Source organism: Daucus carota, chromosome 1 (genome assembly GCF_001625215.2).
Source record: "Daucus carota subsp. sativus chromosome 1, DH1 v3.0, whole genome shotgun sequence".
In the NCBI taxonomy this organism is placed as follows: domain Eukaryota; kingdom Viridiplantae; phylum Streptophyta; class Magnoliopsida; order Apiales; family Apiaceae; genus Daucus; species Daucus carota.
The window spans coordinates 560,476-570,475 of NC_030381.2; the positions used below are offsets into that span (position 1 = coordinate 560,476).

The 10,000-nt window shown below is 45.0% G+C and overlaps 1 protein-coding gene across 1 annotated transcript in view; it reads right to left on the reverse strand.

The window, feature by feature from the left end:
* The window catches only part of LOC135150731 (cytochrome c biogenesis CcmF C-terminal-like mitochondrial protein), a 13,483-nt gene that overhangs the window by 411 nt on the left and 3,072 nt on the right, over window positions 1-10,000 (reverse strand). The window contains exon 1 of the mRNA XM_064087692.1: window positions 1-10,000. This exon is cut by the window's left edge and continues 411 nt beyond it; it is cut by the window's right edge and continues 3,072 nt beyond it. The gene's annotated coding sequence lies outside the window, so the exon portion shown is untranslated.

Genomic DNA, 10,000 nt, shown 5'->3' on the forward strand with positions numbered 1-10,000 from the left:
TGACTCCTTTTCAATAGAAAAGAAAAGCCAAACCAACCCAGCTGGCTGGTCAATCTCATAAATATTCTCGGCCGGCAAACCGGAGACGGACGACCACGGTCCCGACCTTACCAGCACCTGAGGTGTACTAATCAATGAACCCCCGAAACCTACTTTATTTTCTGACAAAATAAACCAAGCCTAACCGGTCACGACATGTTGTTGATATTGATTGAGTTGGGGGGACTTTCGCTGACTGAATCCATCCGACCCCGGTAACCTTCGTAACCAAAGCGTCACGACAACATCCAAAGGTAACCTTTGGATTCTTAAGTGGGGGGGCAAGGAGGAGCACGTAGGAATGCCGACCACTACATAAGCCACTAGTGGCCGAGAGAAAGCGAGCAGCACCTTGTATAGGTTTGGGCGGAGCTTGAAGAAGCGAGCCCCTATCAGAGAATGCCATTGCGCGCTAGCCTAGCTAGCTAACGTTTTTCAGCTGGCTGTTATGTTAGTTGTAGCGCGCCTTCCCCCCCTCTCTCACTTCGGAAAGATTTAGCAGTATTTTCTTATGATGACCTGGTCGAGAGAGTACGATACACCGGTGTAAAAGATTTAGTTGGAATTCACGTGACCTGATCAGCGGATGTAGCAGAGGAAAGACTAGCTGTCCAAAGAAGCTATTAAGGAGGTAATTTCATTGCTTGGAATCAGCTGCTATAGAGGAAGGAACTTCACTCAATGCTGGTTTCGGACATCTCATTTTTCTCTTTCAACCCTAAGAAACATTAAGGCGAAATCCAACTTTCGATTCACTCGTGGGATCCGGGCGGTCCGGGGGGGACCACTATGTCTCCTCTCTTCTCAGCTTTGAAGCCACTCTTAGGCTATTGAGTGCACTACTGTGAGTTAAGTAGCACGAGAAAGTGGAAGAATGAAGTCTTTTCTAATACAAGAGGCCTATCGAATCAATATCAACTACAACGACCGACACAGAGTAAGAAAACCTTGCATCACACATAAGGTAGTTTACTAGATATCACTTACAGGTAAGTCCCCTTCAAGTCAATGCCTTCTTCGGCCCTCACCTTTATCTCGCCCTGAGGTCTACTCTTCTGGTAGTACGTGCTTGCCCTGTTCGCTCATCTGATCGAGAATCTCGAATCTGTTTAGCCTTGCTATCATCTGCTGGTCATCCCTTTCATTCAATCTGATGGTAACTGGAATCTGAAAGAGGATGGGGCTGGCTATTAGGATAAAAATAGAGTCTAGCACATCTCTCCACGCCACGAATCTCTCTGTCTTGCTATTAGCCCTAGGCTTTAAAGTAGCAGTACCATTCGCAGGTATCTTTCTTTGAGTTCCCTCCTTTCTGGAGTTCACGACTTCTTTTATATGTCCGAATGTTGAGCCGATATACCTTCTTTACAGCCTCTCGGGGCAAAGCTTCACTCTGAAATATCTTCTGTCGATCCAGCAGTGGAGATAGAGACAGAGGCGGATGCATTTGACCGAGTGGAGACAGCCGTGGAAGCAGCAATCCCTATTGCGCATAGCCGGCAAGTGAATCAGAATACGCTGAAGGTTTGACATTACATGATAATCAGCTGTTGGGAGCATAGTATAGGAATTGAGAGACCTTCCTACCAAAGAATCTTTCTAAAAGCCATTCCTTTGTGAGTGTTAATCCGGGAGTGAACGCACTACTAGTCGTAGGGCCTAACAATAACTCATGAACTGAGGAGAATAAAAAACTGCAATCGGTTATTCGACGAGAACTGCTAGTGCTTCTTCTCAGCTCGGTCGACGATCATGAGAGCTTGAAGCCATTCTATCTCCGACCTCGGCTTGGGCTTGATGGACTTTTCATTCGTACCCGCCTCCTCGAGTCGCCCAGTAAATGCATTTATCCTCCAAGTTGAGCGGAGACGGACGAAAGCATTGGATGATCGGCCGGGCAAAGGGCAGCTCATTCGTTCCTATCCCGGGATAAGCAGCAACCTACGCAGTGCACTGCTAATCAGTCATAGCTTGTGTTCGGAGCTATCTGCTGTCCATCGTTCCGAGCTAAGCAAAGCAGCTAAGCGATCAATCTCCCTCACTCAGCCCTACCAAATCCGTCGAGGTTGCCATGCATAGTAGACTAAGAGAATAGGACGGAAGCGAGCGACGCTGTTCTGTGCATCCTCCGAGCAAAATCAAACAATCAATCAGTTCAATCCTGCCTTCGCTTGTTAGCAGCTCTTCGATCAACCCGTCTCATGGTTCTTTGCCTTCCCCTGCTTTCAGGGAAGATCCGACGAAGCTTCTTTGTCCACCCCCTTCTTGGATCTCATGGTTTGGAGCAAGCGGAGCTTAGCCAAGAGGAAGGCTGGCGAGACCGAATAATCAAAACAAAATAAAATGTCCCCTACCCTAATGCTTGTCGTGGGATTACTTGATGTAATCTTAATATGTGGTTCAGGCGAATCATTTGATAAAGAAAGAAGACCCGCGGTTAGTGCGATTGGTTTAGGTCAATATCTAGGTGCCAGGTTCCTAAGTTGAGAACTAAGAAATTACATTTCTTCTATCAGAGCTGGTTGATCTCCAACTCCTAGAAGCATTCCTTTATAGAGCAGGTCAGGTAGAAGGATAGAAAGAAGACTGTATAGATATCCTCTCGGGGCAAAGCTTCACTCTCACTCTCTGACGTTCTTTCGCAAAGTAGCTCGACTCCATAAAAGTCCAAAAGAAGTGAACTCTAAATGCACTGACTTCCCAGACTCATCACCTGTTTCCACCACTTTGCTTCAATAAGGCGATAAAAGAAAGTGAATAAGGCGATAAAAGAAAGTGGGCCCGGTCAAAAGGATGGTTTGAGCCGCCCTCAATGGTCTGCTATTTCGTTCGTTGTAGCAGAGCGAATAAGGTGTCATTCTCAGTCGAAATTCCTTGTATGGTATGAAAAAGGGGGTGGATTCGATAAGAGTCATAGCGGAGTCGAGAACCAGCAGCTACTGTTGGAAGATGGAATTGTTTACTTCGCCAACTCTTCTTTCAGAACCTCGACCTTTTCTTTTATATGCTTCCCGAGAAAGAGGAAAATCTAATTATATATAAAGCTCCAAGTCCTGGCGGGCCGGTCGAGAAAGGTGCCAGTGGAATTACTATCTATGATTTACCCTTCCTTGCTTGTCTTGACTTGAAAGAAAGTATCTTGAAGAAAGATTCCCGAGATGGTAGAGTCTTCTGCTCTCTTTCTACACCTCTCATTATCAGACTCCGAATTAGACTCAGGTGACTCAGACTTAGACTGAATTCCCGGGACATTTCTCTTTTTTCTTTTAAAGAGCTCAATCGGGGAGAGGTATGTAATACTCGACCAAAGGTTATGGAAGAAAGCGAAGACTAAGCGGGATAAAAATAGCTAGGCGGGGTGATACGCTACAGCCGGGAGGTGTATGAGGGCGACTGAAAGGACTTGTCTTTATCTAGTGGGTACTATGTATTTTCATTATCCGAGAGCGGGATAGAAATGATTCTAGAAGAGAAAGAGAAGAGATGACTGATTTTACACAAGAGAAAGAACCTTTTAAGCGGATCAAAGACCTAGATGACCCGTAGACAACATCATATAGGCTGTAATGCTAGCACTTAACCTTGCCGTTAACCTAGAGAGATTGGCACTCTTCTCGACGAGAAGATTGATAGTCATGTGCCCTAGTAGAGAGCTAATTCGTCTAGCCGTTTAGGAGCTATAGACTGAGCTTCTACCTCTTGCTAGCAAGCAACTAGCCCTGCCTATAGGTTAAGGTTAAGGTATAGGTTAGGTTCCACCCTCTCAGCCTTTCCAAGCCAAGATTCTACTCTATCTTATCTTCCAAAAGAAATGTAGAAAATACATTCTATGACTAGAATTGCGCGTTATATCGCCATTCTGGGACCCCAGAGGTACAAACACCTATGGTGGCCTCCCAACTGCTGTTGCTGGAATTGCTGTATCGAGCTGAAAGATGCAACGTGTTCGACACTATGGAGCTGACCTTGTATAGAGCCTAACATAAGGCGCGGGTAATAACCGTATGGGTCGACTTTCTCAAAGAGTCCGATCTCCGTTGTTATTCATTCTAGCGACTGTTTGACGGGCCTAGATCCATAGTTAAGGTCTGCCCACGGGAATCTATGTTGAGCCCATATGCTATGAAATCCCATAGCGTATAACACTAAGCGAGATTGACTCCCGGCAGGCTTGATGCTTTGATCGCAAGTACTAAATGTCTGACAAATGGCATAGTATAGGTTTAAAAACTGCGTTCCGGAAGGGCGGCCGAAGTGCGTGTGTTGTTCGTTGGCGCGTAGCTTCATTCGTGCATGGCTTTAGCCTTATTGAGGAAGAAGTAGGGGTCTGCTGGAATTGCTAACAGAAAGAGCAGCGGCCCGCCCCATACGAAATGCTTCTACGGTTAGCCTATGATGTACGACCATAGGTTCCATGATTTGGAATCATCGGGCTGGGACGAGATTGAACTTATCAATATACATTTTCTTTCCGTCAACTAAAGTCTGCTCCTTTCCTCCGTCAAAACGAAATGGCAATAACTCATCTCGCCTTAAAGACAACAACTCGTTTCGTCTATCAGGTATTAGCTCATAAGGGTGGGTATAGGGAGCATGCTCTTCAATGCAGTCCACTCCTCATCCACTTGCTTCACCATATACATCCTTGTTAGCTTAACAGACTAACTTGTTCTTACAAGCGGATAAATTGTAAGCAGCTTTAGGTCGTAGAATCTCATCTGCATACGACCATAAGTAAATGGATACCCAGAAATATGGAACCGGCTTGCTGTCTGAACCTAGGCTTGCTTCTAGATATTAGGTAGGAATCTACTTAGATAGACGCAGAAGATGGAACTAAACTGTCCAAGATAGAGTGGGAATGCAGGCGGCTATATACAGTATAGATCAACGAGTACTAGCGCTTCGGGCCTATGGATCATCTAGGTCTTTGATCGTAGGCTTCCTATTCTTGCTTTTATCGTTCGTATACCGTATATAGAAAAGGTATACTCACTTGCCATAAGCATATAGAGCCAGTACAGCAAGTCTTGCTATTGACTTTATATAGCTTATATAGTAGCTATGCCATAGTTCTTTCATAACCTAGCTCGACCAGTTGCAACTAAAGATTTTCATAGCTAAACCGATAGCCTGGTGGAATGAATATTTACGGATAGTCTATACACACAAACCTCAAGTAGGATTTTTCATAAAAGAGAAACAGAAGGAAGAAACCCAAAAGACATCACAAGGAACTCATAATGCCCATATCGAGTGCGAAATGCTGTCTTCGGAATATCCTCATCTCTTACTCGTAACTGGTGGTAACCCGATCTCAAATCTATCTTCGAAAAGTACTTCGCCCCTTGCAGCTGCTCTTTCAATTCTTGCAACTCCAATGGTGCCATCCTGTACGGCGCCTTAGAAATAGGTTCGGAACCTGGAACAAGTTCAATAGTAAACTAGACTTCTCGCTGTGGTGGCAAACCTGGTAGCTCTTCAGGAAAGACATCTGCAAACTCATTCACAACTGGATAATCCTCAATGCGAGGTTCATCTTTAGATGTATCCTTCACAAAAGCAAGATAGCCCTTAGACAAAAAAGTTTATTCGCCTTTAAAGCTGAAATAATTTGAACCTGGTTGAGACCCCTGAAACACAAATTCTGGTTGATTCACATCTCCAAAGATCACACGTTTTCCCAAACAGTCAATTGTTGCACAATGCTCACTCAGCCAATCCATACCCAGAATAATGTCAAAGTTATGCATCATCATCGGAAGCAAGTTGACCTTACAATTCCTATCTCCCACAACTATCGGACACCCTCGGTACTCATCAGAAAGAATCAAAGAATTACCCATTGGGGTAGCAATTAACATATGAGGATCAAGTAATGAAGGCAAAACTCCAAGATAACGAACAAATGATAAGGACACAACAGAATGAGTCGAACCAGTATCAAATAACACATAAGCTTCACGTTTACCCACAAGAAGTGTTCCAGAAAACGGTACCTGAATTAGCAATTAGCTGCCGCCTGATTAGCGGTCAATGCAAACACTCTGCCTGAAGGATTCTGTTGATTCTGCTGACCTCCACTGCCACTTCCTCCACCACCAGTGTTACGCGACACTGTACAATCCTTTGCCCTATGTGCCATACTACCACACAAGAAAGATGCTCCAGTCTGTCTATAACAAGGCTTCCCCGGATGATGTCCACCACATGTAGCACAAGGAGCAACTGGAATCATATTAGGATTGCCCCCATACACTGAATAACGGCCTTGCCCCTGTTGACGATTCTGCCACTGTCTAGGCTGCTGCTGCTGAAACTGCTGATTCTGCCTCTGACCTCCATACTGATTTCGACCATAAGCTGACTGACCTCCCCTATTCTGATTCTGTCCACGCCACTGTCCCTGCTGACCTCCATACCACTGTCTACCCTGTGCTGAAATCTGCTGGTCATCTCTTCCCCTCATCGCATGCGCTTTGCTTCGACCAGGGTGCTTTTAAGCTGGCTTCTTTCTTTGATTGCCCGGTACCTCCCCTCCATCCTACCCTTCATCTTCCCCTTCATCTTCCCGAGCGCGGATTCTTGTTAAATCGGCTTATAGATTGATAGAACTACAGAGGGTCTGATTCTTCTTCAGAAGAGGATATGTAGGTAGTTCGGTCTTTCTAGCCAAATGCTACCCTTAAGAGATAGGGCAATCGGGACTTGTTGTTGGAAAAAATGCACTTTGTACCCCAAACTCGGATATGACGTTCCACTTTTATGCCTTACCTGACAGCGAGCGATACTTGATGCTCTTAGAAGTTCCAATGGTAGCTCTCTTTAGCTGACATCCGTAGTTTAGGCTTGAATGTAGGGTAATGGTAAAACCCATGCGATCTCATAATCGCGATAGAACGCTAAAGATTAGCCATAGAATGGATTCAAAGCCAGATAGATAGACTCCTTTCCCGCTGGTCGAGCATCTTTCAGAACCTACGGTGCATAAGAAAGATCGTATATAAGAAACTACCTACTCCCGCGAAGAGAGACCTAACTAACTGGATTGCTAGCAGTGATCATACCCGATGATGTGAACCCGATTGAATCAGCTCTTGTGATCATATCCCATGCTATCAATGGGTAAGAACTATGTAAGACAACAAGAACCGGGGGTGATTAACAGAAACGAAGCGGGAAGAGCTTAAGGCTAGCTAATCTCAATCATAGAGCTAGAAGGGATGTAAGGGCTAGAGGTAGAGCTTTCTCTCTAAGAGCTATGAATGAACTAGTAAATATAGGAGCGGAGAACGGGAAGATCGATTTGACTCTTTAAGAGAGTGCCACCTGTGCCTATGCAAGTAAACTACCTTGTTATAAGCATATAACACGCCTTATTGCCTCGTAGAGTCTCTTGGCATCCTAGCAGCGGTTTCTTTGCTACTATACTGTAGAGCTTTATAAGCATAAGCATATACTAGCTAGAAACTATAGACTCTTACAGCCCTACTCCCGCTGGTCGAGCATCTTTCAGAACCTACGGCGCATAAGAGCTACAAGTGTAGTGTTACAGAAAGAAGCTTATCTACAATAGGTCGCTGTTATTATTTATAGAAGATAATGCCCATGGATCTCCGAAACCACACCAAAGCCGGCAGATCGGATTTTTGAGACATGGGGGAGAGTAAGCTACCCTGGTATTAGCTCCAGCTTACCGCATGAGTTAAGAGCCGAGCCCTTCCCCTGTACCATTCGCCGTTAAGAGCCAAGTCCCATACATTTCCTCCCAATGGGTGCCTGTCTTTAGGTAGGACAAGAATGCTTTTGGATTGATGAGACGGTCTTCGCTTCCCACTCCTCTACTGGAGCGATTAAGAATACCTTATAGTCGAGTAGATCAGATAGGAGAAAGGATTTGGTCGAGTGGATAGGGCCAGAAGAAAGGAGAAAGAAGTACCACGTCATCGATTGGGCGAAAGCTGAGCCGCGAATACCATTCATTGTCTTCAAACGGTCGATGGGCACTGACTGATCTGATTCATCCTAGCAGTTTGCTTGTTTGGTTTTCTCCACGCAAAGAAGATGACTTTCTCGATGATCTATGTTCTTCACCACACTTGCTTTAAAGTAGGGAAAAATTGAGTTGCTTTGTTGATGGCTTAGCATTAGCAGCGGTTCAAAATCCATATCGGTCAATAGGGTCCGTGATGTGATTTGATATTCTCGTAGAAGAGATTGTTCTTGCTCCTGGGGGGAACCACCAGTCAGAGAGCTAGCTCCGTACTTCATCATCTTTCAATTCAGTTCAGGTTCGGTCTTTTACCCTTGATTTAGTGAAGGAGATGGCTAGAAGAAGGCTGTGTCTCTAGTGAATTCCCGTAGTGCGTGTCTGCCCAGATGTGAGTGACCTACCTCAGTCGAGAGAGAGACCCCGCTATTGATTATTAATTCCAAGGAACTCCAAGAGAAGAGCAAAAGGTAAAGTGAGTCCTCAAAGCAAGAGCGGAATTCGACATACCTTGCTTGAACTTTCATTCACTATCAGGCTAGAAAAGGCCAGCAGCATAAAGAAAGGAATTCTTATCGCTTAGCGCTTGTGCTGAGGAAGAAATAGAGTTCAGAAGCTCAGCCGAAGTAGAGTTGTTCAGTCGCTTTCTCTATGAATACTTCATAACCTCAATCCGTGATCGGGAATGAGCGAGAATAGAAAGGAAAGGGTAGGGCCCTTAGGTTAAGCAAGGGGAAGTGAAGGAGAAGTAGAGGGAAATTCTACTATTAGCCGGCGCTTGTTAGCAGGTTCAGGAGAAATAGAATCTATTATGTAGCTCACAGAAGGAGAAAGGTATGATTAGAAAAGCTCAGACAGAAGTACTGATTCAGCGGGCAGGCGAGAATAAATAGAATAGGGGTTAGTGCTCAAGTCCAACGATGTGAGCGAGTGAGTCTTTTATACTTATTCAGCTGGGCAAAGAGACAGAGAGAGTTTCAATCGATTAGAGCTGGGCTAAAGCAAAGCACCTACTCGAGCGGAGAGAGCATAAAAAGCTTCTAAGGTACGAGCTTAGAGCCTTGCGTCACTCTGGTTTGCTAATCACTTCGTTGTACGACTCTGGAAGGGTAGTCGCTTAGTACCACATCACTACGGGATGCAAAGAAGCTTCGTCACCGTCAGCGTTTGGTACTCTCTCGATAGCTTCAATAGTTCACTGAAAGCGTAAGCGAAAGGGATAGAGGCTGGCATGATATAAAAGAATGGCTGTGAGGAGGGGGCTTCTAGACTGAGAATATTGATCAACATAAGAAAGAATAGCTACAATAAAGACGAGAAAATAAAGACTATCTTTCGAAGACGAGATGTCGACGAGATGCGAAGAATAGCTACAATAAAGACGAAAGAATAGCCCTATAACGAACCTCGGGAAGGACCAACCTGTTCCTACCCATTCATCTAGAAAGAAACACCGGAAAGAATGCGAAGGGCCGGTGGCACCAAGGGAAAGAACTCAGAGAAGAAAGCACGCCACCGCAAGTGAGTATACATTTATAGGTTACGAACGATAGAAGACAAAGAAAAGAAAGCAAGTGAGTATACGAACGATAAAAGAAATAGCGTATAGAATGCAATGTTGTTAAGAGCTTCCGGAAACTACCTACTCCCGCTGGTCGAGCATCTTTCAAAACCTACGGCGCATAAGAGCTACAAGTGTAGTGTTCTAGAAAGAAGCTTCTCTCTTCTATATCTTATCTTCTTTTCTTTCAGAACCTTACGTCTATACGAGCTTCTTTCGATTCGATGGCAGACAGTTTGTGCAGCCTTTGGGAGTTCCCCCTCCTGCGCGTATAACGCTTGGCAAGTCAACTTTCCTGGTGTAGCAGTAGTTCGACGTGCCATTCCTTCGGTCCTAGTAACGAAGTGTCCTGAGTGTTTATGCCTCTTTCTTTCCCCTTCCGGGCATCCTTTCTTGAAACCCTAAAGCCC